Source organism: Triturus cristatus, chromosome 12 (genome assembly GCF_964204655.1).
Source record: "Triturus cristatus chromosome 12, aTriCri1.1, whole genome shotgun sequence".
Lineage (NCBI taxonomy): Eukaryota > Metazoa > Chordata > Amphibia > Caudata > Salamandridae > Triturus > Triturus cristatus.
The window spans coordinates 250406196-250433944 of record NC_140595.1 but is presented as its reverse complement, the minus strand read 5'-3'; positions in this window follow the sequence as shown (position 1 = coordinate 250433944).

Here is a 27749-nt window from a genome sequence, read left to right as displayed (position 1 = left end):
GGCCTAATGGTTAAGGTCTTAACTCTTACTCTGGCCTAATAGCTAAGGTCTTAACTCTTACTCTGGCCTAATAGCTAAGGTCTTAGACTCGTACTATGGACTACAGGTTAAGGTCTTAACTTTTACTCTGGCCTAATAGCTAAGGTCTTAGACTCGTACTCTGGCCTACTGGTTAAGGTCTTAACTCTTACTCTGGCCTAATAGCTAAGGTCTTAACTCTTACTCTGGACTAATAGCTAAGGTCTTAGACTCGTACTATGGCCTAATGGTTAAGGTCTTAACCCTTACTCTGGCCTAATAGCTAAGGTCTTAACTCTGACTCTGGCCTAATAGCTAAGGTCTTAGTCTCGTACTCTGGCCTAATGGTTAAGGTTTTAACTCTTACTCTGGCCTAATAGCTAAGCTCTTAGACTCGTGCACTGGCCTAATGGTTATGGTCTTAACTCTTACTCTGGCCTAATAGCTAAGGTCTTAACTCTTACTCTGGCCTAATAGCTAAGGTCTTAGATTCGTAGTCTGGCCTTATGGTTAATGTCTTAACTCTTACTCTGGCCTAATAGCTAAGGTCTTAACTTTTACTCTGGCCTAAAAGCTAAGGTCTTTGACTCGTACTCTGGCCTAATGGTTAAGGTCTTAACTCTTACTCTGGCCTAATAGCTAAGGGCTTGACTCTTGCTCTGGCCTAATGGTTAAGGTCTTAACTCTTACTCTGGCCTAATAGCTAAGGTCTTAGAATTGTACTCTGGCCTAATGGATAAGGTCTTAACTCTTACTCTGGCCTAATAGCTAAGGTCTTAACTCTTACTCTGGCCTAATAGCTAAGGTCTTAGACTCGTACTCTGGCCTAATGTTTAAGGTCTTAACTCTTACTCTGGCCTAATAGCTAAGGTCTTAACTCTTACTCTGGCCTAATAGCTAAGGTCTTTGACTCGTACTCTGGCCTAATGGCTAAGGTCTTAACTCTTACTCTGGCCTAATGGCTAAGGTCTTAGACTTGTACTATCGCCTACAGGTTAAGCTCTTGGCTTTTACTCTGGCCTAATAGCTAAGGTCTTATCTATTACTCTGGCCTAATAGCTAAGGTCTTAACTCTTACTCTGGCCGAATGGTTAAGGTCTTAACTCTAACTCTGGCCTAATAGCTAATGTCTTAACTCTTACTCTGGCCTAATAGCTAAGGTCTTAACTCTTACTCTGGCCTAATAGATAAGGTCTTAGACTCGTACTCTGGCCTACTGGTTAAGGTCCTAACTCTTACTCTGGCCTACTGGTTAAGGCCTTAACTCTTACTCTGGCCTAATAGCTAAGGTCTTAACTCTTACTCTGGCCTAATAGATAAGGTCTTAAACTCGTACTGTGGCCTAATGGTTAAGGTCTTAACTCTTACTCTGGCCTACTGGTTAAGGTCTTAACTCTTACTCTGGCCTAATAGCTAAGGTCTTAACTCTTACTCAGGCCTAATAGCTAAGGTCTTAGACTCGTACTCTGGCCTACTGGTTAAGGTCTTAACTCTTACTGGCCTAATAGCTAAGGTCTTAGACTCGTACTCTGGCCTACAGGTTCAGGTCTTAACTCTTACTCTGGCCTACTGGTTAAGGTCTTAACTCTTACTCTGGCCTAATAGCTAAGGTCTTAACTCTTACTCTGGCCTAATAGCTAAGGTCTTAGACTCGTACTCTGGCCTAATGGTTAAGGTCTTAACTCTTACTCTGGCCTAATAGCTAAGGTCTTAACTCTTACTCTGGCCTAATAGCTAAGGTCTTAACTCTTACTCTGGCCGAATGGTTAAGGTCTTAACTCTTACTCTGGCCTAATAGCTAAGGTCTTAACTCTTACTCTGGCCTAATAGCTAAGGTCTTAGACTCGTACTCTGGCATACTGGTTAAGGTCTTAACTCTTACTCTGGCCTACTGGTTAAGGTCTTAACTCTTACTCTGGCCTAATAGCTAAGGTCTTGGACTCGTACTCTGACCTAATGGTTAAGGTCTTAAATCTTACTCTGGCCTACTGGTTAAGGTCTTAACTCTTACTCTGGCCTAATAGCTAAGGTCTAAGACTCGTACTCTGGCCTACTGGTTAAGGTCTTAAATCTTACTCTGGGCTAATAGCTAAGGTCTTAACTCTTACTCTGGCCTAATAGCTAAGGTCGTAACTCTTACTCTGGCCTAATAGCTAACGTCTTAGGCTCGTACTCTGGCCTACTGGTTAAGGTCTTAACTCTTACTCTGGCCTACTGGTTAAGGCCTTAACTCTTACTCTGGCCTAATTGCTAAGGTCTTAACTCTTACTCTGGCCTAATAGATAAGGTCTTAGACTCGTACTGTGGCCTAATGGTTAAGGTCTTAACTCTTACTCTGGCCTACTGGTTAAGGTCTTAACTCTTACTCTGGCCTAATAGCTAAGGTCTTAACTCTTACGCAGGCCTAATAGCTAAGGTCTTAGACTCGTACTCTGGCCTACTGGTTAAGGTCTTAACTCTTACTGGCCTAATAGCTAAGGTCTTAGACTCGTACTCTGGCCTACAGGTTCAGGTCTTAACTCTTACTCTGGCCTACTGGTTAAGGTCTTAACTCTTACTCTGGCCTAATAGCTAAGGTCTTAACTCTTCCTCTGGCCTAATAGCTAAGGTCTTAGACTCGTACTCTGGCCTAATGGTTAAGGTCTTAACTCTTACTCTGGCCTAATAGCTAAGGTCTTAACTCTTACTCTGGCCTAATAGCTAAGGTCTTAACTCTTACTCTGGCCGAATGGTTAAGGTCTTAACTCTTACTCTGGCCTAATAGCTAAGGTCTTAACTCTTACTCTGGCCTAATAGCTAAGGTCTTAGACTCGTACTCTGGCATACTGGTTAAGGTCTTAACTCTTACTCTGGCCTACTGGTTAAGGTCTTAACTCTTACTCTGGCCTAATAGCTAAGGTCTTGGACTCGTACTCTGACCTAATGGTTAAGGTCTTAAATCTTACTCTGGCCTACTGGTTAAGGTCTTAACTCTTACTCTGGCCTAATAGCTAAGGTCTAAGACTCGTACTCTGGCCTACTGGTTAAGGTCTTAACTCTTACTCTGGGCTAATATCTAAGGTCTTAACTCTTACTCTGGCCTAATAGCTAAGGTCGTAACTCTTACTCTGGCCTAATAGCTAACGTCTTAGGCTCGTACTCTGGCCTACTGGTTAAGGTCTTAACTCTTACTCTGGCCTACTGGTTAAGGCCTTAACTCTTACTCTGGCCTAATTGCTAAGGTCTTAACTCTTACTCTGGCCTAATAGATAAGGTCTTAGACTCGTACTGTGGCCTAATGGTTAAGGTCTTAACTCTTACTCTGGCCTACTGGTTAAGGTCTTAACTCTTACTCTGGCCTAATAGCTAAGGTCTTAACTCTTACGCAGGCCTAATAGCTAAGGTCTTAGACTCGTACTCTGGCCTACTGGTTAAGGTCTTAACTCTTACTGGCCTAATAGCTAAGGTCTTAGACTCGTACTCCGGCCTACAGGTTCAGGTCTTAACTCTTACTCTGGCCTACTGGTTAAGGTCTTAACTCTTACTCTGGCCTAATAGCTAAGGTCTTAACTCTTCCTCTGGCCTAATAGCTAAGGTCTTAGACTCGTACTCTGGCCTAATGGTTAAGGTCTTAACTCTTACTCTGGCCTAATAGCTAAGGTCTTAACTCTTACTCTGGCCTAATAGCTAAGGTCTTAACTCTTACTCTGGCCGAATGGTTAAGGTCTTAACTCTTACTCTGGCCTAATAGCTAAGGTCTTAGACTCGTACTCTGGCATACTGGTTAAGGTCTTAACTCTTACTCTGGCCTACTGGTTAAGGTCTTAACTCTTACTCTGGCCTAATAGCTAAGGTCTTGGACTCGTACTCTGACCTAATGGTTAAGGTCTTAAATCTTACTCTGGCCTACTGGTTAAGGTCTTAACTCTTACTCTGGCCTAATAGCTAAGGTCTAAGACTCGTACTCTGGCCTACTGGTTAAGGTCTTAACTCTTACTCTGGGCTCATAGCTAAGGTCTTAACTCTTACTCTGGCCTAATAGCTAAGGTCGTAACTCTTACTCTGGTCTAATAGCTAAGGTCTTAGGCTCGTACTCTGGCCTACTGGTTAAGGTCTTAACTCTTACTCTGGCCTACTGGTTAAGGCCTTAACTCTTACTCTGGCCTAATTGCTAAGGTCTTAACTCTTACTCTGGCCTAATAGATAAGGTCTTAGACTCGTACTGTGGCCTAATGGTTAAGGTCTTAACTCTTACTCTGGCCTACTGGTTAAGGTCTTAACTCTTACTCTGGCCTAATAGCTAAGGTCTTAACTCTTACTCAGGCCTAATAGCTAAGGTCTTAGACTCGTACTCTGGCCTACTGGTTAAGGTCTTAACTCTTACTGGCCTAATAGCTAAGGTCTTAGACTCGTACTCTGGCCTACAGGTTCAGGTCTTAACTCTTACTCTGGCCTACTGGTTAAGGTCTTAACTCTTACTCTGGCCTAATAGCTAAGGTCTTAACTCTTCCTCTGGCCTAATAGCTAAGGTCTTAGACTCGTACTCTGGCCTAATGGTTAAGGTCTTAACTCTTACTCTGGCCTAATAGCTAAGGTCTTAAACTCGTACTCTGGCCGAAAGGTTAAGGTCTTAACTCTTACTCTGGCCTAATAGCTAAGGTCTTGACTCTTACTCTGGCCTAATAGCTAAGGTCTTAAACTCGTACTCTGGCATACTGGTTAAGGTCTTAACACTTACTCTGGCCTACTGGTTAAGGTCTTAACTCTTACTCTGGCCTAAGAGCTAAGGTCTTGGACTCGTACTCTGGCCTAATGGTTAAGGTCTTAAATCTTACTCTGGCCTACTGGTTAAGGTCTTAACTCTTACTCTGGCCTAATAGCTAAGGTATAAGACTCGTACTCTGGCCTACTGGTTAAGGTCTTAACTCTTACTCTGGGCTAATAGCTAAGGTCTTAACTCTTACTCTGGCCTAATAGCTAAGGTCGTAACTCTTACTCTGGCCTAATAGCTAACGTCTTAGGCTCGTACTCTGGCCTACTGGTTAAGGTCTTAACTCTTACTCTGGCCTACTGGTTAAGGCCTTAACTCTTACTCTGGCCTAATTGCTAAGGTCTTAACTCTTACTCTGGCCTAATAGATAAGGTCTTAGACTCGTACTGTGGCCTAATGGTTAAGGTCTTAACTCTTACTCTGGCCTACTGGTTAAGGTCTTAACTCTTACTCTGGCCTAATAGCTAAGGTCTTAACTCTTACTCAGGCCTAATAGCTAAGGTCTTAGACTCGTACTCTGGCCTACTGGTTAAGGTCTTAACTCTTACTGGCCTAATAGCTAAGGTCTTAGACTCGTACTCTGGCCTACAGGTTCAGGTCTTAACTCTTACTCTGGCCTACTGGTTAAGGTCTTAACTCTTACTCTGGCCTAATAGCTAAGGTCTTAACTCTTCCTCTGGCCTAATAGCTAAGGTCTTAGACTCGTACTCTGGCCTACTGGTTAAGGTCTTAACTCTTACTCTGGCCTAATAGCTAAGGTCTTAACTCTTACTCTGGCCTAATAGCTAAGGTCTTAACTCTTACTCTGGCCGAATGGTTAAGGTCTTAACTCTTACTCTGGCCTAATAGCTAAGGTCTTAACCCTTACTCTGGCCTAATAGCTAAGGTCTTAGACTCGTACTCTGGCCTACTGGTTAAGGTCTTAACTCTTACTCTGGCCTACTGGTTAAGGTCTTAACTCTTACTCTGGCCTAATAGCTAAGGTCTTGGACTCGTACTCTGGCCTAATGGTTAAGGTCTTAAATCTTACTCTGGCCTACTGGTTAAGGTCTTAACTCTTACTCTGGCCTAATAGCTAAGGTCTAAGACTCGTACTCTGGCCTAATGGATTAGGTCTTAACTCTTACTCTGGCCTACTGGTTAAGGTCTTAACTCTTACTTTGGTCTACTGGTTAAGGTCTTAACTCTTTCTCTGGACTAATAGCTAAGGTCTTAGACTCGTACTCTGGCCTACAGGTTAAGGTCTTAACTCTTACTCTGGCCTAATAGCTAAGGTCTTAAACTCGTACTCTGGCCTAATAGCTAAAGTCTTAACTCTTACTCTGGCCTCCTGGTTAAGGTTTTAACTCTTACTCTGGCCTACTGGTTAAGGTCTTAACTCTTACTCTGGCATAATAGCTAAGGTCTTAGACTCGTACTCTGGCCTACAGGTTAAGGTCTTAACTCTAACTCTGGCCTAATAGCTAAGGTCTTAGACTCGTACTCTGGCCTAATAGCTAAGGTCTTAACTCTTACTCTGGCCTACTGGTTAAGGTCTTAAATCTTACTCTGGCCTACTGGTTAAGGTCTTAACTCTTACTCTGGCCTAATAGCTAATGTCTTAGACTCGTACTCTGGCCTAATGGTTAAGGTCTTAACTCTTACCCTGGCCTAATAGTTAAGGTCTTAGACTTGTCCTCTGGCCTAATAGCTAAGGTCTTAACTCTTACTCTGGCCTACTGGTTAAAGTCTTAACTCTTACTCTGGCCTACTGGTTATGGTCTTAACTCTTACTCTGGCCTACTGGTTAAGGTCTTAACTTGTACTCTGGCCTAATAGCTAAGGTCTTAGACTCGTACTCTGGCCTACTGGTTAAGGTCTTAACTCTTACTCTGGCCAAATAGCTAAGGTCTTAGACTCGTACTATGGCCTACAGGTTAAGGTCTTAACTCTTACTCCGGCCTAATAGCTAAGGTCTTAGACTCGTACTCTGGCCTAATGGTTAAGGTCTTATCTCTTACTCTGGCCTACTGGTTAAGGTCTTAACTCATACTCTGGCCCAACAGCTTAGGTCTTAACTCTTACTCTGGCCTACTGGTTAAAGTCTTAACTCTTTCTCTGGCCTAATAGCTAAGGTCTTAACTCTTACTCTGGCCTAATAGCTAAGGTCTTAGACTCATACTCTGGCCTAATGGTTAAGGTCTTAACTCTTACTCTGGCCTACTGGTTAAGGTCTTAACTCTTACTCTGGCCTAATAGCTAAGGTCTTGACTCTTACTCTGGCCTAATAGCTAAGGTCTTAGACTCGTACTCTGGCATACTGGTTAAGGTCTTAACACTTACTCTGGCCTACTGGTTAAGGTCTTAACTCTTACTCTGGCCTAAGAGCTAAGGTCTTGGACTCGTACTCTGGCCTAATGGTTAAGGTCTTAAATCTTACTCTGGCCTACTGGTTACGGTCTTAACTCTTACTCTGGCCTAATAGCTAAGGTATAAGACTTGTACTCTGGCCTACTGGTTAAGGTCTTAACTCTTACTCTGGGCTAATAGCTAAGGTCTTAACTCTTACTCTGGCCTAATAGCTAAGGTCATAACTCTTACTCTGACCTAATAGCTAAGGTCTTAGGCTCGTACTCTGGCCTACTGGTTAAGGTCTTAACTCTTACTCTGGACTACTGGTTAAGGCCTTAACTCTTACTCTGGCCTAATTGCTAAGGTCTTAACTCTTACTCTGGCCTAATAGATAAGGTCTTAGACTCGTACTGTGGCCTAATGGTTAATGTCTTAACTCTTACTCTGGCCTACTGGTTAAGGTCTTAACTCTTACTCTGGCCTAATAGCTAAGGTCTTAACTCTTACTCAGGCCTAATAGCTAAGGTCTTAGACTCGTACTCTGGCCTACTGGTTAAGGTCTTAACTCTTACTGGCCTAATAGCTAAGGTCTTAGACTCGTACTCTGGCCTAGAGGTTCAGGTCTTAACTCTTACTCTGGCCTACTGGTTAAGGTCTTAACTCTTACTCTGGCCTAATAGCTAAGGTCTTAACTCTTCCTCTGGCCTAATAGCTAAGGTCTTAGACTCGTACTCTGGCCTAATGGTTAAGGTCTTAACTCTTACTCTGGCCTAATAGCTAAGGTCTTAACTCTTACTCTGGCCTAATAGCTAAGGTCTTAACTCTTACTCTGGCCGAATGGTTAAGGTCTTAACTCTTACTCTGGCCTAATAGCTAAGGTCTTAACCCTTACTCTGGCCTAATAGCTAAGGTCTTAGACTCGTACTCTGGCCTACTGGTTAAGGTCTTAACTCTTACTCTGGCCTACTGGTTAAGGTCTTAACTCTTACTCTGGCCTAATAGCTAAGGTCTTGGACTCGTACTCTGGCCTAATGGTTAAGGTCGTAAATCTTACTCTGGCCTACTGGTTAAGGTCTTAACTCTTACTCTGGCCTAATAGCTAAGGTCTAAGACTCGTACTCTGGCCTAATGGTTTAGGTCTTAACTCATACTCTGGCCTACTGGTTAAGGTCTTAACTCTTACTTTGGTCTACTGGTTAAGGTCTTAACTCTTTCTCTGGCCTAATAGCTAAGGTCTTAGACTCGTACTCTGGCCTACAGGTTAAGGTCTTAACTCTTACTCTGGCCTAATAGCTAAGGTCTTAAACTCGTACTCTGGCCTAATAGCTAAAGTCTTAACTCTTACTCTGGCCTCCTGGTTAAGGTTTTAACTCTTACCCTGGCCTACTGGTTAAGGTCTTAACTCTTACTCTGGCCTAATAGCTAAGGTCTTAGACTGGTACTCTGGCCTAATAGCTAAGGTCTTAACTCTTACTCTGGCCTACTGGTTAAGGTCTTAAATATTACTCTGGCCTACTGGTTAAGGTCTTAACTCTTACTCTGGCCTAATAGCTAAGGTCTTAGACTCGTACTCTGGCCTACAGGTTAAGGTCTTAACTCTTACTCTGGCCTAATAGCTAAGGTCTAAGACTGGTACTCTGGCCTAATAGCTAAGGTCTTAACTCTTACTCTGGCCTACTGGTTAAGGTCTTAAATCTTACTCTGGCCTACTGGTTAAGGTCTTAACTCTTACTCTGGCCTAATAGCTAAGGTCTTAGACTCGTACTCTGGCCTAATGGTTAAGGTCTTAACTCTTACCCTGGCCTAATAGTTAAGGTCTTAGACTTGTCCTCTGGCCTAATAGCTAAGGTCTTAACTCTTACTCTGGCCTACTGGTTAAAGTCTTAACTCTTACTCTGGCCTACTGGTTATGGTCTTAACTCTTACTCTGGCCTACTGGTTAAGGTCTTAACTTGTACTCCGGCCTAATAGCTAAGGTCTTAGACTCGTACTCTGGCCTACTGGTTAAGGTCTTAACTCTTACTCTGGCCTAATATCTAAGGTCTTAACTCTTACTCTGGCCAAATAGCTAAGGTCTTAGACTCGTACTATGGCCTACAGGTTAAGGTCTTAACTCTTACTCCGGCCTAATAGCTAAGGTCTTAGACTCGTACTCTGGCCTAATGGTTAAGGTCTTATCTCTTACTCTGGCCTACTGGTTAAGGTCTTGACTCATACTCTGGCCCAACAGCTTTGGTCTTAACTCTTACTCTGGCCTACTGGTTAAAGTCTTAACTCTTTCTCTGGCCTAATAGCTAAGGTCTTAACTCTTACTCTGACCTAATAGCTAAGGTCTTAGACTCATACTCTGGCCTAATGGTTAAGGTCTTAACTCTTACTCTGGTCTACTGGTTAAGGTCTTAACTCTTACTCTGACCTAATAGCTAAGGTCTTAGACTCATACTCTGGCCTAATGGTTAAGGTCTTAACTCTTACTCTGGCCCAATGGTTAAGGTCTTAACTCTTACTCTGGCCTAATAGCTAAGGTCTTAACTCTTACTCTGGCCTAATAGCTAAGGTCTTAGACTCATACTCTGGCCTACTGGTTAAGGTCTTAACTCTTACTCTGGCCTAATTGCTAAGGTCTTAGACTTGTACTCTGGTCTAATGGTTAAGGTCTTAACTCTTACTCTGGCCTAATAGCTAAGGTCTTAGACTCGTATTCTGGTCTAATGGTTAAGGTCTTAACTCTTACTCTGTCCTGCTGGTTAAGGTCTTAACTCTTACTCTGGCCTAATAGCTAAGGTCTTAACTCTTACTCTGGCCTAAAAGCTAAGGTCTTAGACTCATACACTGGCCTAATGGTTAAGGTCTTAACTCTTACTCTGGCCTACTGGTTAAGGTCGTAACTCTTACTCTGGCCTAATAGCTAAGGTCTTAACTCTTACTCTGGCCTAATAGCTAAGGTCTTAGACTCGTACTCTGGCCTACTGGTTAAGGTCTTAACTCTTACTCTGGCCTAATTGCTAAGGTCTTAGACTTGTACTCTGGTCTAATGGTTAACGTCTTAACTCTTACTCTGGCCTAATAGCTAAGGTCTTAGACTCGTATTCTGGTCTAATGGTTAAGGTCTTAACTCTTACTCTGTCCTGCTGGTTAAGGTCTTAACTCTTACTCTGGCCTAATAGCTAAGGTCTTAGACATGTACTATGGCCTACAGGTTAAGGACTTAACTCTTACTCTGGCCTACTGGTTAAGGTTTTAACTCTTACTCTGGCCTAATAGCTAAGGTCTTAACTCTTACTCTGGCCTAATAGCTAAGGTCTTAACTCTTACTCTGGCCGAATGGTTAAGGTCTTAACTCTTACTCTGGCCTAATAGCTAAGGTCTTAACTCTTATTCTGGCCTAATAGCTAACGTCTTAGACTCGTACTCTGGCCTACTGGGTAAGGTCTTAACTCTTACTCTGGCCTACTGGTTAAGGTCTTAACTCTTACTCTGGCCTAATAGCTAAGGTCTTGGACTCGTACTCTGGCCTACTGGTTAAGGTCTTAAATCTTACTCTGGCCTACTGGTTAAGGTCTTAACTCTTACTCTGGCCTCATAGCTAAGGTCTTAGACTCGTACTCTGGCCTAATGGTTAAGGTATTAACTCTTACTCTGGCCTACTGGTTAAGGTCTTAACTCTTACTTTGGTCTACTGGTTAAGGTCTTAACTCTTACTCTGGCCTAATAGCTAAGGTCTTAGACTCGTACTCTGGCCTAGAGGTTAAGGTCTTAACTCTTACTCTGGCCTAATAGCTAAGGTCTTAAACTCGTACTCTGGCCTAATAGCTAAGGTCTTAACTCTTACTCTGGCCTCCTGGTTAAGGTTTTAACTCTTACTCTGGCCTAATAGCTAAGGTCTTAGACTCGTACTCTGGCCTACAGGTTAAGGTCTTAACTCTTACTCTGTCCTAATATCTAAGGTCTTAACTCTTACTCTGGCCTAACAGCTAAGGTCCTAGACGCGTACTATGGCCTACAGGTTAAGGTCTTAACTCTTACCCTGACCTACTGGTTAAGGTCCTAACTCTAACTCTGGCCTAATAGATAAGGTCTTAGACTCGTACTCTGGCCTAATAGCTAAGGTCTTAGACTCGTACTCTGGCCTAATGGTTAAGGTCTTAACTCTTACTCTGGCCTACTGGTTAAGGTCTAAACTCTTACTCCGGCCTAATGGTTAAGGTCTTAACTCTTACTCTGGCCTACTGGTTAAGGTCTTAACTCTTACTCTGGCCTAATAGCAAAGGTCTTAGAATCGTACTATGGCCTACAGGTTAAGGTCTTAACTCTTACTCTGGCCTACTGGTTAAAGTCTTAACTCTTTCTCTGGCCTAATAGCTAAGGTCTTAACTCTTACTCTGGCCTAATAGCTAAGGTCTTAGACTCGTACTCTGGCCTAATGGTTAAGGTCTTAACTCTTACTCTGGCCTAATAGCTAAGGTCTTAACTCTTACTCTGGCCTAATAGCTAAGGTCTTAGACTCGTACTCTGGCCTACTGGTTAAGGTCTTAACTCTTACTCTGGCCTAATCGCTAAGGTCTTAGACTTGTACTCTGGTCTAATGGTTAAGGTCTTAACTCTTACTCTGGCCTAATAGCTAAGGTCTTAGACTAGTACTCTGGTCTAATGGTTAAGGTCTTAACTCTTACTCTGGCCTGCTGGTTAAGGTCTTAACTCTTACTCTGGCCTAATAGCTAAGGTCTTAGACATGTACTATGGCCTACAGGTTAAGGTCTAAACTCTTACTCTGGCCTACTGGTTAAGGTCTTAACTCTTACTCTGGCCTAATAGCTAAGGTCTTAACTCTTACTCTGGCCTAATAGCTAAGGTCTTAGACTCGTACTCTGGCCTAATGGTTAAGGTCTTAACTCTTACTCTGTCCTAATACCTAAGGTCTTAACTCTTACTCTGGCCTAATAGCTAAGGTCTTAACTCTTACTCTGGCCGAATAGCTAAGGTCTTAACTCTTACTCTGGCCTAACAGCTAAGGTCCTAGACTCGTACTATGGCCTACAGGTTAAGGTCTTAACTCTTACCCTGGCCTACTCGTTAAGGTCTTAACTCTAACTCTGGCCTAATAGATAAGGTCTTAGACTCGTACTCTGGCCTAATAGCTAAGGTCTTAGACTCGTACTCTGGCCTAATGGTTAAGGTCTTAACTCTTACTCTGGCCTACTGGTTAAGGTCTTAACTCTTACTCCGGCCTAATGGTTAAGTTCTTAACTCTTACTCTGGCCTACTGGTTAAGGTCTTAACTCTTACTCTGGCCTAATAGCAAAGGTCTTAGAATCGTACTATGGCCTACAGGTTAAGGTCTTAACTCTTACTCTGGCCTACTGGGTAAGGTCTTAACTCTTACTCTGGCCTAATAGCTAATGTCTTAGACTTGTACTCTGGCCAACATGTTAAGGTCTTAACTCTTACTCTGTCCTAATAGCTAAGGTCTTAACTCTTACTCTGGCCTACAGGTTAAGGTCTTAACTCTAACTCTGGCCAAATAGCTAAGGTCCTAACTCTTACTCTGGCCTAATGGCTAAGGTCTTAGACTCATACACTGGCCTAATGTTTAAGGTCTTAACTCTTACTCTGGCCTACTGGTTAAGGTCTTAACTCTTACTCTGGGCTAATAGCTAATGTCTTAACTCTTACTCTGGCCTAATAGCTAAGGTCTTAACTCTTACTCTGGCCTAATAGATAAGGTCTTAGACTCGTACTCTGGCCTACTGGTTAAGGTCTTAACTCTTACTCTGGTCTACTGGTTGAGGCCTTAACTCTTACTCTGGCCTAATAGCTAAGGTCTTAACTCTTACTCTGGCCTAATAGATAAGGTCTTAGACTCGTACTGTGGCCTAATGGTTAAGGTCTTAACTCTTACTCTGGCCTACTGGTTAAGGTCTTAACTCTTACTCTGGCCTAATAGCTAAGGTCTTAACTCTTACTCAGGCCTAATAGCTAAGGTCTTAGACTCGTAATCTTGCCTACTGGTTAAGGTCTTAACTCTTACTGGCCTAATAGCTAAGGTCTTAGACTCGTACTCTGGCCTACAGGTTCAGGTCTTAACTCTTACTCTGGCCTACTGGTTAAGGTCTTAACTCTTACTCTGGCCTAATAGCTAAGGTCTTAACTCTTACTCTGGCCTAATAGCTAAGGTCTTAGACTCGTACTCTGGCCTAATGGTTAAGGTCGTAACTCTTACTCTGGCCTAATAGCTAAGGTCTTAACTCTTACTCTGGCCTAATAGCTAAGGTCTTAACTCTTACTCTGGCCGAATGGTTAAGGTCTTAACTCTTACTCTGGCCTAATAGCTAAGGTCTTAACTCTTACTCTGGCCTAATAGCTAAGGTCTTAGACTCGTACTCTGTCATACTGGATAAGGTCTTAACTCTTACTCTGGCCTACTGGTTAAGGTCTTAACTCTTACTCTGGCCTAATAGCTAAGGTCTTAGACTCATACTCTGGGCTTCTGGTTAAGGTCTTAACTCTTACTCTGGGCTAATAGCTAAGGTCTTAACTCTTACTCTGGCCTAATAGCTAAGGTCGTAACTCTTACTCTGGCCTAATAGCTAACGTCTTAGGCTCGTACTCTGGGCTACTGGTTAAGGTCTTAACTCTTACTCTGGCCTACTGGTTAAGGCCTTAACTCTTACTCTGGCCTAATTGCTAAGGTCTTAACTCTTACTCTGGCCTAATAGATAAGGTCTTAGACTCGTACTGTGGCCTAATGGTTAAGGTCTTAACTCTTACTCTGGCCTACTGGTTAAGGTCTTAACTCTTACTCTGGCCTAATAGCTAAGGTCTTAACTCTTACGCAGGCCTAATAGCTAAGGTCTTAGACTCGTACTCTGGCCTACTGGTTAAGGACTTAACTCTCACTGGCCTAATAGCTAAGGTCTTAGACTCGTACTCTGGCCTACAGGTTCAGGTCTTAACTCTTACTCTGGCCTACTGGTTAAGGGCTTAACTCTTACTCTGGCCTAATAGCTAAGGTCTTAACTCTTCCTCTGGCCTAATAGCTAAGGTCTTAGACTCGTACTCTGGCCTAATGGTTAAGGTCTTAACTCTTACTCTGGCCTAATAGCTACGGTCTTAAACTCGTACTCTGGCCTAATAGCAAAGGTCCTAACTCTTACTCTGGCCTACTGGTTAAGGTCTTATCTCTTACTCTGGCCTAATAGCTAAGGTCTTAACTCTTACTCAGGCCTAATAGCTAAGGTCTTAGACTCGTACTCTGGCCTACTGGTTAAGGTCTTAACTCTTACTGGCCTAATAGCTAAGGTCTTAGACTCGTACTCTGGCCTACAGGTTCAGGTCTTAACTCTTACTCTGGCCTACTGGTTACGGTCTTAACTCTTACTCTGGCCTAATAGCTAAGGTCTTAACTCTTACTCTGGCCTAATAGCTAAGGTCTTAGACTCGTACTCTGGCCTAATGGTTAAGGTCGTAACTCTTACTCTGGCCTAATAGCTAAGGTCTTAACTCTTACTCTGGCCTAATAGCTAAGGTCTTAACTCTTACTCTGGCCGAATGGTTAAGGTCTTAACTCTTACTCTGGCCTAATAGCTAAGGTCTTAACTCTTACTCTGGCCTAATAGCTAAGGTCTTAGACTCGTACTCTGGCATACTGGTTAAGGTCTTAACTCTTACTCTGGCCTACTGGTTAAGGTCTTAACTCTTACTCTGGCCTAATAGCTAAGGTCTTGGACTCGTACTCTGGCCTAATGGTTAAGGTCTTAAATCTTACTCTGGCCTACTGGTTACGGTCTTAACTCTTACTCTGGCCTAATAGCTAAGGTATAAGACTTGTACTCTGGCCTACTGGTTAAGGTCTTAACTCTTACTCTGGGCTAATAGCTAAGGTCTTAACTCTTACTCTGGCCTAATAGCTAAGGTCGTAACTCTTACTCTGGCCTAATAGCTAAGGTCTTAGGCTCGTACTCTGGCCTACTGGTTAAGGTCTTAACTCTTACTCTGGACTACTGGTTAAGGCCTTAACTCTTACTCTGGCCTAATTGCTAAGGTCTTAACTCTTACTCTGGCCTAATAGATAAGGTCTTAGACTCGTACTGTGGCCTAATGGTTAAGGTCTTAACTCTTACTCTGGCCTACTGGTTAAGGTCTTAACTCTTACTCTGGCCTAATAGCTAAGGTCTTAACTCTTACTCAGGCCTAATAGCTAAGGTCTTAGACTCGTACTCTGGCCTACTGGTTAAGGTCTTAACTCTTACTGGCCTAATAGCTAAGGTCTTAGACTCGTACTCTGGCCTAGAGGTTCAGGTCTTAACTCTTACTCTGGCCTACTGGTTAAGGTCTTAACTCTTACTCTGGCCTAATAGCTAAGGTCTTAACTCTTCCTCTGGCCTAATAGCTAAGGTCTTAGACTCGTACTCTGGCCTAATGGTTAAGGTCTTAACTCTTACTCTGGCCTAATAGCTAAGGTCTTAACTCTTACTCTGGCCTAATAGATAAGGTCTTAACTCTTACTCTGGCCGAATGGTTAAGGTCTTAACTCTTACTCTGGCCTAATAGCTAAGGTCTTAACCCTTACTCTGGCCTAATAGCTAAGGTCTTAGACTCGTACTCTGGCCTACTGGTTAAGGTCTTAACTCTTACTCTGGCCTACTGGTTAAGGTCTTTACTCTTACTCTGGCCTAATAGCTAAGGTCTTGGACTCGTACTCTGGCCTAATGGTTAAGGTCTTAAATCTTACTCTGGCCTACTGGTTAAGGTCTTAACTCTTACTCTGGCCTAATAGCTAAGGTCTAAGACTCGTACTCTGGCCTACTGGTTAAGGTCTTAACTCTTACTTTGGTCTACTGGTTAAGGTCTTAACTCTTTCTCTGGCCTAATAGCTAAGGTCTTAGACTCGTACTCTGGCCTACAGGTTAAGGTCTTAACTCTTACTCTGGCCTAATAGCTAAGGTCTTAAACTCGTACTCTGGCCTAATAGCTAAAGTCTTAACTCTTACTCTGGCCTCCTGGTTAAGGTTTTAACTCTTACCCTGGCCTACTGGTTAAGGTCTTAACTCTTACTCTGGCCTAATAGCTAAGGTCTTAGACTGGTACTCTGTCCTAATAGCTAAGGTCTTAACTCTTACTCTGGCCTACTGGTTAAGGTCTTAAATCTTACTCTGGCCTACTGGTTAAAGTCTTAACTCTTACTCTGGCCTAATAGCTAAGGTCTTAGACTCGTACTCTGGCCTACAGGTTAAGGTCTTAACTCTTACTCTGGCCTAATAGCTAAGGTCTTAGACTGGTACTCTGGCCTAATAGCTAAGGTCTTAACTCTTACTCTGGCCTACTAGTTAAGGTCTTAAATCTTACTCTGGCCTACTGGTTAAGGTCTTAACTCTTACTCTGGCCTAATAGCTAAGGTCTTAGACTCGTACTCTGGCCTAATGGTTAAGGTCTTAACTCTTACCCTGGCCTAATAGTTAAGGTCTTAGACTTGTCCTCTGGCCTAATAGCTAAGGTCTTAACTCTTACTCTGGCCTACTGGTTAAAGTCTTAACTCTTACTCTGGCCTACTGGTTATGGTCTTAACTCTTACTCTGGCCTACTGGTTAAGGTCTTAACTTGTACTCCGGCCTAATAGCTAAGGTCTTAGACTCGTACTCTGGCCTACTGGTTAAGGTCTTAACTCTTACTCTGGCCTAATATCTAAGGTCTTAACTCTTACTCTGGCCAAATAGCTAAGGTCTTAGACTCGTACTATGGCCTACAGGTTAAGGTCTTAACTCTTACTGCGGCCTAATAGCTAAGGTCTTAGACTCGTACTCTGGCCTAATGGTTAAGGTCTTATCTCTTACTCTGGCCTACTGGTTAAGGTCTTGACTCATACTCTGGCCCAACAGCTTTGGTCTTAACTCTTACTCTGGGCTACTGGTTAAAGTCTTAACTCTTTCTCTGGCCTAATAGCTAAGGTCTTAACTCTTACTCTGACCTAATAGCTAAGGTCTTAGACTCATACTCTGGCCTAATGGTTAAGGTCTTAACTCTTACTCTGGTCTACTGGTTAAGGTCTTAACTCTTACTCTGACCTAATAGCTAAGGTCTTAGACTCATACTCTGGCCTAATGGTTAAGGTCTTAACTCTTACTCTGGCCCAATGGTTAAGGTCTTAACTCTTACTCTGGCCTAATAGCTAAGGTCTTAACTCTTACTCTGGCCTAATAGCTAAGGTCTTAGACTCGTACTCTGGCCTACTGGTTAAGGTCTTAACTCTTACTCTGGCCTAATTGCTAAGGTCTTAGACTTGTACTCTGGTCTAATGGTTAAGGTCTTAACTCTTACTCTGGCCTAATAGCTAAGGTCTTAGACTCGTATTCTGGTCTAATGGTTAAGGTCTTAACTCTTACTCTGTCCTGCTGGTTAAGGTCTTAACTCTTACTCTGGCCTAATAGCTAAGGTCTTAACTCTTACTCTGGCCAAATAGCTAAGGTCTTAGACTCGTACTATGGCCTAGAGGTTAAGGTCTTAACTCTTACTCCGGCCTAATAGCTAAGGTCTTAGACTCGTACTCTGGCCTAATGGTTAAGGTCTTATCTCTTACTCTGGCCTACTGGTTAAGGTCTTAACTCATACTCTGGCCCAACAGCTTAGGTCTTAACTCTTACTCTGGCCTACTGGTTAAAGTCTTAACTCTTTCTCTGGCCTAATAGCTAAGGTCTTAACTCTTACTCTGGCCTAATAGCTAAGGTCTTAGACTCATACTCTGGCCTAATGGTTAAGGTCTTAACTCTTACTCTGGCCTACTGGTTAAGATCTCAACTCTTACTCTGGCCTAATAGCTAAGGTCTTAGACTCGTACTCTGGCCCAATGGTTAAGGTCTTAACTCTTACTCTGGCCTAATAGCTAAGGTCTTAACTCTTACTCTGGCCTAATAGCTAAGGTCTTAGACTCGTACTCTGGCCTACTGGTTAAGGTCTTAACTCTTACTCTGGCCTAATCGCTAAGGTCTTAGACTTGTACTCTGGTCTAATGGTTAAGGTCTTAACTCTTACTCTGGCCTAATAGCTAAGGTCTTAGACTCGTATTCTGGTCTAATGGTTAAGCTCTTAACTCTTACTCTGGCCTGCTGGTTAAGGTCTTAACTCTTACTCTGGCCTAATAGATAAGGTCTTAGACATGTACTATGGCTTACAGGTTAAGGACTTAACTCTTACTCTGGCCTACTGGTTAAGGTCTTAACTCTTACTCTGGCCTAATAGCTAAGGTCTTAACTCTTACTCTGGCCTAATAGCTAAGGTCTTAACTCTTACTCTGGCCAAATGGTTAAGGTCTTAACTCTTACTCTGGCCTAATAGCTAAGGACTTAACTCTTATTCTGGCCTAATAGCTAACGTCTTAGACTCGTACTCTGGCCTACTGGTTAAGGTCTTAACTCTTACTCTGGCCTACTGGTTAAGGTCTTAACTCTTACTCTGGCCTAATAGCTAAGGTCTTGGACTCGTACTCTGGCCTAATGGTTAAGGTCTTAAATCTTACTCTGGCCTACTGGTTAAGGTCTTAACTCTTACTCTGGCCTCATAGCTAAGGTCTTAGACTCGTACTCTGGCCTAATGGTTAAGGTCTTAACTCTTACTCTGGCCTACTGGTTAAGGTCTTAACTCTTACTTTGGTCTACTGGTTAAGGTCTTAACTCTTACTCTGGCCTAATAGCTAAGGTCTTAGACTCGTACTCTGGCCTACAGGTTAAGGTCTTTACTCTTACTCTGGCCTAATAGCTAAGGTCTTAAACTCGTACTCTGGCCTAATAGCTAAGGTCTTAACTCTTACTCTGGCCTCCTGGTTAAGGTTTTAACTCTTACTCTGGCCTAATAGCTAAGGTCTTAGACTCGTACTCTGGCCTACAGGTTAAGGTCTTAACTCTTACTCTGGCCTAATAGCTAAGGTCTTAAACTCGTACTCTGGCCTAATAGCTAAGGTCTTAACTCTTACTCTGGCCTACTGGTTAAGGTCTTAACTCTTACTCTGGCCTAATAGCTAAGGTCTTAGACTCGTACTCTGGCCTAATGGTTAAGGTCTTAACTCTTACTCTGTCCTAATATCTAAGGTCTTAACTCTTACTCTGGCCTAACAGCTAAGGTCCTAGACTCGTACTATGGCCTACAGGTTAAGGTCTTAACTCTTACCCTGGCCTACTGGTTAAGGTCTTAACTCTAACTCTGGCCTAATAGATAAGGTCTTAGACTCGTACTCTGGCCTAATAGCTAAGGTCTTAGACTCGTACTCTGGCCTAATGGTTAAGGTCTTAACTCTTACTCTGGCCTACTGGTTAAGGTCTTAACTCTTACTCCGGCCTAATGGTTAAGGTCTTAACTCTTACTCTGGCCTAATAGCTAAGGTCTTAGACTCGTACTATGGCCTACAGGTTAAGGTCTTAACTCTTACTCCGGCCTAATAGCTAAGGTCTTAGACTCGTACTCTGGCCTAATGGTTAAGGTCTTATCTCTTACTCTGGCCTACTGGTTAAGGTCTTGACTCATACTCTGGCCCAACAGCTTTGGTCTTAACTCTTACTCTGGGCTACTGGTTAAAGTCTTAACTCTTTCTCTGGCCTAATAGCTAAGGTCTTAACTCTTACTCTGACCTAATAGCTAAGGTCTTAGACTCATACTCTGGCCTAATGGTTAAGGTCTTAACTCTTACTCTGGTCTACTGGTTAAGGTCTTAACTCTTACTCTGACCTAATAGCTAAGGTCTTAGACTCATACTCTGGCTTAATGGTTAAGGTCTTAACTCTTACTCTGGCCCAATGGTTAAGGTCTTAACTCTTACTCTGGCCTAATAGCTAAGGTCTTAACTCTTACTCTGGCCTAATAGCTAAGGTCTTAGACTCGTACTCTGGCCTACTGGTTAAGGTCTTAACTCTTACTCTGGCCTAATTGCTAAGGTCTTAGACTTGTACTCTGGTCTAATGGTTAAGGTCTTAACTCTTACTCTGGCCTAATAGCTAAGGTCTTAGACTCGTATTCTGGTCTAATGGTTAAGGTCTTAACTCTTACTCTGTCCTGCTGGTTAAGGTCTTAACTCTTACTCTGGCCTAATAGCTAAGGTCTTAGACATGTACTATGGCCTACAGGTTAAGGACTTAACTCTTACTCTGGCCTACTGGTTAAGGTCTTAACTCTTACTCTGGCCTAATAGCTAAGGTCTTAACTCTTACTCTGGCCTAATAGCTAAGGTCTTAACTCTTACTCTGGCCGAATGGTTAAGGTCTTAACTCTTACTCTGGCCTAATAGCTAAGGTCTTAACTCTTATTCTGGCCTAATAGCTAACGTCTTAGACTCGTACTCTGGCCTACTGGGTAAGGTCTTAACTCTTACTCTGGCCTACTGGTTAAGGTCTTAACTCTTACTCTGGCCTAATAGCTAAGGTCTTGGACTCGTACTCTGGCCTAATGGTTAAGGTCTTAAATCTTACTCTGGCCTACTGGTTAAGGTCTTAACTCTTACTCTGGCCTCATAGCTAAGGTCTTAGACTCGTACTCTGGCCTAATGGTTAAGGTATTAACTCTTACTCTGGCCTACTGGTTAAGGTCTTAACTCTTACTTTGGTCTACTGGTTAAGGTCTTAACTCTTACTCTGGCCTAATAGCTAAGGTCTTAGACTCGTACTCTGGCCTAGAGGTTAAGGTCTTAACTCTTACTCTGGCCTAATAGCTAAGGTCTTAAACTCGTACTCTGGCCTAATAGCTAAGGTCTTAACTCTTACTCTGGCCTCCTGGTTAAGGTTTTAACTCTTACTCTGGCCTAATAGCTAAGGTCTTAGACTCGTACTCTGGCCTACAGGTTAAGGTCTTAACTCTTACTCTGTCCTAATATCTAAGGTCTTAACTCTTACTCTGCCTAACAGCTAAGGTCCTAGACGCGTACTATGGCCTACAGGTTAAGGTCTTAACTCTTACCCTGGCCTACTGGTTAAGGTCCTAACTCTAACTCTGGCCTAATAGATAAGGTCTTAGACTCGTACTCTGGCCTAATAGCTAAGGTCTTAGACTCGTACTCTGGCCTAATGGTTAAGGTCTTAACTCTTACTCTGGCCTACTGGTTAAGGTCTAAACTCTTACTCCGGCCTAATGGTTAAGGTCTTAACTCTTACTCTGGCCTACTGGTTAAGGTCTTAACTCTTACTCTGGCCTAATAGCAAAGGTCTTAGAATCGTACTATGGCCTACAGGTTAAGGTCTTAACTCTTACTCTGGCCTACTGGTTAAAGTCTTAACTCTTTCTCTGGCCTAATAGCTAAGGTCTTAACTCTTACTCTGGCCTAATAGCTAAGGTCTTAGACTCGTACTCTGGCCTAATGGTTAAGGTCTTAACTCTTACTCTGGCCTAATAGCTAAGGTCTTAACTCTTACTCTGGCCTAATAGCTAAGGTCTTAGACTCGTACTCTGGCCTACTGGTTAAGGTCTTAACTCTTACTCTGGCCTAATCGTTAAGGTCTTAGACTTGTACTCTGGTCTAATGGTTAAGGTCTTAACTCTTACTCTGGCCTAATAGCTAAGGTCTTAGACTCGTACTCTGGTCTAATGGTTAAGGTCTTAACTCTTACTCTGGCCTGCTGGTTAAGGTCTTAACTCTTACTCTGGCCTAATAGCTAAGGTCTTAGACATGTACTATGGCCTACAGGTTAAGGTCTAAACTCTTACTCTGGCCTACTGGTTAAGGTCTTAACTCTTACTCTGGCCTAATAGCTAAGGTCTTAACTCTTACTCTGGCCTAATAGCTAAGGTCTTAGACTCGTACTCTGGCCTAATGGGTAAGGTCTTAACTCTTACTCTGTCCTAATACCTAAGGTCTTAACTCTTACTCTGGCCTAATAGCTAAGGTCTTAACTCTTACTCTGGCCGAATAGCTAAGGTCTTAACTCTTACTCTGGCCTAACAGCTAAGGTCCTAGACTCGTACTATGGCCTACAGGTTAAGGTCTTAACTCTTACCCTGGCCTACTCGTTAAGGTCTTAACTCTAACTCTGGCCTAATAGATAAGGTCTTAGACTCGTACTCTGGCCTAATAGCTAAGGTCTTAGACTCGTACTCTGGCCTAATGGTTAAGGTCTTAACTCTTACTCTGGCCTACTGGTTAAGGTCTTAACTCTTACTCCGGCCTAATGGTTAAGTTCTTAACTCTTACTCTGGCCTACTGGGTAAGGTCTTAACTCTTACTCTGGCCTAATAGCTAATGTCTTAGACTTGTACTCTGGCCAACATGTTAAGGTCTTAACTCTTACTCTGTCCTAATAGCTAAGGTCTTAACTCTTACTCTGGCCTACAGGTTAAGGTCTTAACTCTTACTCTGGCCAAATAGCTAAGGTCCTAACTCTTACTCTGGCCTAATGGCTAAGGTCTTAGACTCATACACTGGCCTAATGGTTAAGGTCTTAACTCTTACTCTGGCCTACTGGTTAAGGTCTTAACTCTTACTCTGGCCTAATAGCTAAGGTCTTAACTCTTACTCTGGCCTAATAGATAAGGTCTTAGACTCGTACTCTGGCCTACTGGTTAAGGTCTTAACTCTTACTCTGGCCTACTGGTTGAGGCCTTAACTCTTACTCTGGCCTAATAGCTAAGGTCTTAACTCTTACTCTGGCCTAATAGATAAGGTCTTAGACTCGTACTGTGGCCTAATGGTTAAGGTCTTAACTCTTACTCTGGCCTACTGGTTAAGGTCTTAACTCTTACTCTGGCCTAATAGCTAAGGTCTTAACTCTTACTCAGGCCTAATAGCTAAGGTCTTAGACTCGTACTCTTGCCTACTGGTTAAGGTCTTAACTCTTACTGGCCTAATAGCTAAGGTCTTAGACTCGTACTCTGGCCTACAGGTTCAGGTCTTAACTCTTACTCTGGCCTACTGGTTAAGGTCTTAACTCTTACTCTGGTCTAATAGCTAAGGTCTTAACTCTTACTCTGGCCTAATAGCTAAGGTCTTAGACTCGTACTCTGGCCTAATGGTTAAGGTTGTAACTCTTACTCTGGCCTAATAGCTAAGGTCTTAACTCTTACTCTGGCCTAATAGCTAAGGTCTTAACTCTTACACTGGCCGAATGGTTAAGGTCTTAACTCTTACTCTGGCCTAATAGCTAAGGTCTTAACTCTTACTCTGGCCTAATAGCTAAGGTCTTAGACTCGTACTCTGGCATACTGGATAAGGTCTTAACTCTTACTCTGGCCTACTGGTTAAGGTCTTAACTCTTACTCTGGCCTAATAGCTAAGGTCTTGGACTCGTACTCTGGCCTACTGGTTAAGGTCTTAACTATTACTCTGGGCTAATAGCTAAGGTCTTATCTCTTACTCTGGCCTAATAGCTAAGGTCGTAACTCTTACTCTGGCCTAATAGCTAACGTCTTAGGCTCGTACTGTGGGCTACTGGTTAAGGTCTTAACTCTTACTCTGGCCTACTGGTTAAGGCCTTAACTCTTACTCTGGCCTAATTGCTAAGGTCTTAACTCTTACTCTGGCCTAATAGATAAGGTCTTAGACTCGTACTGTGGCCTAATGGTTAAGGTCTTAACTCTTACTCTGGCCTACTGGTTAAGGTCTTAACTCTTACTCTGGCCTAATAGCTAAGGTCTTAACTCTTACGCAGGCCTAATAGCTAAGGTCTTAGACTCGTACTCTGGCCTACTGGTTAAGGACTTAACTCTCACTGGCCTAATAGCTAAGGTCTTAGACTCGTACTCTGGCCTACAGGTTCAGGTCTTAACTCTTACTCTGGCCTACTGGTTAAGGTCTTAACTCTTACTCTGGCCTAATAGCTAAGGTCTTAACTCTTCCTCTGGCCTAATAGCTAAGGTCTTAGACTCGTACTCTGGCCTAATGGTTAAGGTCTTAACTCTTACTCTGGCCTAATAGCTACGGTCTTAAACTCGTACTCTGGCCTAATAGCAAAGGTCCTAACTCTTACTCTGGCCTACTGGTTAAGGTCTTATCTCTTACTCTGGCCTAATAGCTAAGGTCTTAACTCTTACTCAGGCCTAATAGCTAAGGTCTTAGACTCGTACTCTGGCCTACTGGTTAAGGTCTTAACTCTTACTGGCCTAATAGCTAAGGTCTTAGACTCGTACTCTGGCCTACAGGTTCAGGTCTTAACTCTTACTCTGGCCTACTGGTTACGGTCTTAACTCTTACTCTGGCCTAATAGCTAAGGTCTTAACTCTTACTCTGGCCTAATAGCTAAGGTCTTAGACTCGTACTCTGGCCTAATGGTTAAGGTCTTAACTCTTACTCTGGCCTAATAGCTAAGGTCTTAACTCTTACTCTGGCCTAATAGCTAAGGTCTTAACTCTTACTCTGGCCGAATGGTTAAGGTCTTAACTCTTACTCTGGCCTAATAGCTAAGGTCTTAACTCTTACTCTGGCCTAATAGCTAAGGTCTTAGACTCGTACTCTGGCATACTGGTTAAGGTCTTAACTCTTACTCTGGCCTACTGGTTAAGGTCTTAACTCTTACTCTGGCCTAATAGCTAAGGTCTTGGACTCGTACTCTGGCCTAATGGTTAAGGTCTTAAATCTTACTCTGGCCAACTGGTTAAGGTCTTAACTCTTACTCTGGCCTAATAGCTAAGGTCTAAGACACGTACTCTGGCCTACTGGTTAAGGTCTTAACTCTTACTCTGGGCTAATAGCTAAGGTCTTAACTCTCACTCTGGCTTAATAGCTAAGGTCGTAACTCTTACTCTGGCCTAATAGCTAAGGTCTTAGGCTCGTACTCTGGCCTACTGGTTAAGGTCTTAACTCTTACTCTGGCCTACTGGTTAAGGCCTTAACTCTTACTCTGGCCTAATTGCTAAGGTCTTAACTCTTACTCTGGCCTAATAGATAAGGTCTTAGACTCGTACTGTGGCCTAATGGTTAAGGTCTTAACTCTTACTCTGGCCTACTGGTTAAGGTCTTAACTCTTACTCTGGCCTAATAGCTAAGGTCTTAACTCTTACTCAGGTCTAATAGCTAAGGTCTTAGACTCGTACTCTGGCCTACTGGTTAAGGTCTTAACTCTTACTGGCCTAATAGCTAAGGTCTTAGACTCGTACTCTGGCCTACAGGTTCAGGTCTTAACTCTTACTCTGGCCTACTGGTTAAGGTCTTAACTCTTACTCTGGCCTAATAGCTAAGGTCTTAACTCTTCCTCTGGCCTAATAGCTAAGGTCTTAGACTCGTACTCTGGCCTAATGGTTAAGGTCTTATCTCTTACTCTGGCCTAATAGCTAAGGTCTTAACTCTTACTCTGGCCTAATAGCTAAGGTCTTAACTCTTACTCTGGCCGAATGGTTAAGGTCTTAACTCTTACTCTGGCCTAATAGCTAAGGTCTTAACTCTTACTCTGGCCTAATAGCTAAGGTCTTAGACTCATACTCTGGCCTACTGGTTAAGGTCTTAACTCTTACTCTGGCCTACTGGTTAAGGTCTTAACTCTTACTCTGGCCTAATAGCTAAGGTCTTGGACTCGTACTCTGGCTTAATGGTTAAGGTCTTAAATCTTACTCTGGCCTACTGGTTAAGGTCTTAACTCTTACTCTGGCCTAATAGCTAAGGTCTAAGACTCGTACTCTGGCCTAATGGTTTAGGTCTTAACTCTCACTCTGGCCTACTGGTTAAGGTCTTAACTCTTACTTTGGTCTACTGGCTAAGGTCTTAACTCTTACTCTGGCCGGTCTTAGACTCGTACTCTGGCCTACAGGTTAAGGTCTTAACTCTTACTCTGGCGTAATAGCTAAGGTCTCAAACTCGTACTCTGGCCTAATAGCTAAAGTCTTAACTCTTACTCTGGCCTCCTGGTTAAGGTTTTAACTCTTACTCTGGCCTACTGGTTATGGTCTTAACTCTTACTCTGGCCTACTGGTTAAGGTCTTAACTTGTACTCCGGCGTCATAGCTAAGGTCTTAGACTCGTACTCTGGCCTACTGGTTAAGGTCTTAACTCTTACTCTAGCCTAATATCTAAGGTCTTAACTCTTACTCTGGTGAAATAGCTAAGGTCTTAGACTCATACTATGGCCTACAGGTTAAGGTCTTAACTCTTACTCCGGCCTAATAGCTAAGGTCTTAGATTCGTACTTTGGTCTAATGGTTAAGGTCTTATCTCTTACTCTGGCCTACTGGTTAAAGTCTTAACTCTTTCTCTGGTCTAATAGCTAAGGTCTTAACTCTTACTCTGGCCAAACAGCTAAGGTCTTAGACTCATACTCTGGCCTAATGGTTAAGGTCTTAACTCTTACTCTGGCCTACTGGTTAAGGTCTTAACTCTTACTCTGGCCTAATAGCTAAGGTCTTAGACTCGTACTCTGGCCTACTGGTTAAGGTCTTAACTCTTACTCTGGCCTAATCGCTAAGGTCTTAGACTTGTACTCTGGTCTAATGGTTAAGGTCTTAACTCTTTCTCTGGCCTAATAGCTAAGGTCTTAGACTCGTATTCTGGTCTAATGGTTAAGGTCTTAACTCTTACTCTGGCCTGCTGGTTAAGGTCTTAACTCTTACTCTGGCCTAATAGCTAAGGTCTTAGACATGTACTATGGCCTACAGGTTAAGGACTTAACTCTTACTCTGGCCTACTGGTTAAGGTCTTAACTCTTACTCTGGCCTAATAGCTAAGGTCTTAACTCTTACTCTGGCCTAATAGCTAAGGTCTTAACTCTTACTCTGGCCGAATGTTTAAGGTCTTAACTCTTACTCTGGCCTAATAGCTAAGGTCTTAACTCTTATTCTGGCCTAATAGCTAAGGTCTTAGACTCGTACTCTGGCCTACTGGTTAAGGTCTTAACTCTTACTCTGGCCTAATAGCTAAAGTCTTGGACTCGTACTCTGGCCTAATGGTTAAGGTCTTATATCTTACTCTGGCCTACTGGTTAAGGTCTTAACTCTTACTCTGGCCTCATAGCTAAGGTCTTAGACTCGTACTCTGGCCTAATGGTTAAGGTCTTAACTCTTACTTTGGTCTACTGGTTAAGGTCTTAACTCTTACTCTGGCCTAATAGCTAAGTTCTTAGACTCGTACCCTGGCCTAGAGGTTAATGTCTTAACTCTTACTCTGGCCTAATAGCTAAGGTCTTAAACTCATACTCTGGCCTAATAGCTAAGGTCTTAACTCTTACTCTGGCCTACTGGTTAAGGTCTTAACTCTAACTCTGGCCTAATAGATAAGGTCTTAGACTCGTACTCTGGCCTAATAGCTAAGGTCTTAGACTCGTACTCTGGCCTAATGGTTAAGGTCTTAACTCTTACTCTGGCCTACTGGTTAAGGTCTTAACTCTTACTCCGGCCTAATGGTTAAGGTCTTAACTCTTACTCTGGCCTACTGGTTAAGGTCTTAACTCTTACTCTGGCCTAATAGCAAAGGTCTTAGAATCGTACTATGGCCTACAGGTTAAGGTCTTAACTCTTACTCTGGCCTACTGGGTAAGGTCTTAACTCTTACTCTGGCCTAATAGCTAAGGTCTTAGACTCGTACTCTGGCCAACATGTTAAGGTCTTAACTTTTACTCTGGCCTAATAGCTAAGGTCTTAACTCTTACTCTGGTCTACAGGTTAAGGTCTTAACTCTTACTCTGGCCTAATAGCTAAGGTCCTAACTCCTACTCTGGCCTAATGGCTAAGGTTTTAGACTCATAATCTGGCCTAATGGTTAAGG